This window comes from Brachyhypopomus gauderio, unplaced genomic scaffold (genome assembly GCF_052324685.1).
Source record: "Brachyhypopomus gauderio isolate BG-103 unplaced genomic scaffold, BGAUD_0.2 sc68, whole genome shotgun sequence".
NCBI lineage: Eukaryota > Metazoa > Chordata > Actinopteri > Gymnotiformes > Hypopomidae > Brachyhypopomus > Brachyhypopomus gauderio.
Window position 1 is genome coordinate 1494304 of NW_027506889.1, and position 514 is coordinate 1494817.

The following is a 514-nucleotide window of genomic DNA, read 5'->3' on the forward strand; positions in this document are numbered from 1 at the left end:
ACACACACACACACACTGTGTTGACCCATTTTAGACTGTTTTTGACCTGATGAGTTCCCAGTGTGTTAGGGAGTAGTTACATGGATATTTATACAGAGACAGGTCTTCTTTTAGTAGTGTTGTACTGTAAATATGATGCATCCTTTAATTTCACATATACACTCGCTGACACAAGCACACTCTTGCTTAGACCTCTTTGTGGCAACCGCTCAGTCCTTATGTGTGTGTGTGTGTGTGTGTGTGTGTGTGTGTGTGTGTGTGTGTGTGTGTGTGTGTGTAGTGTGTGTGTGTATATACGTGTGCATACCAATGCCAAGCTTCAAGATTTTGAATTTTAGTAGTAAAAATGTATTTAGATTTTTCTCTTCTTATAATAATTGGTCTGACTGGATCCCTGCATGTGCTGATGTGATATTAATTAATGAAAAATCTGTTATGGCCTGCACAGTATTCGAAATGGGAAATAAGGGAACGTTTACACAATTTCAGAACATGAACCTCAGCAGTGAAACGG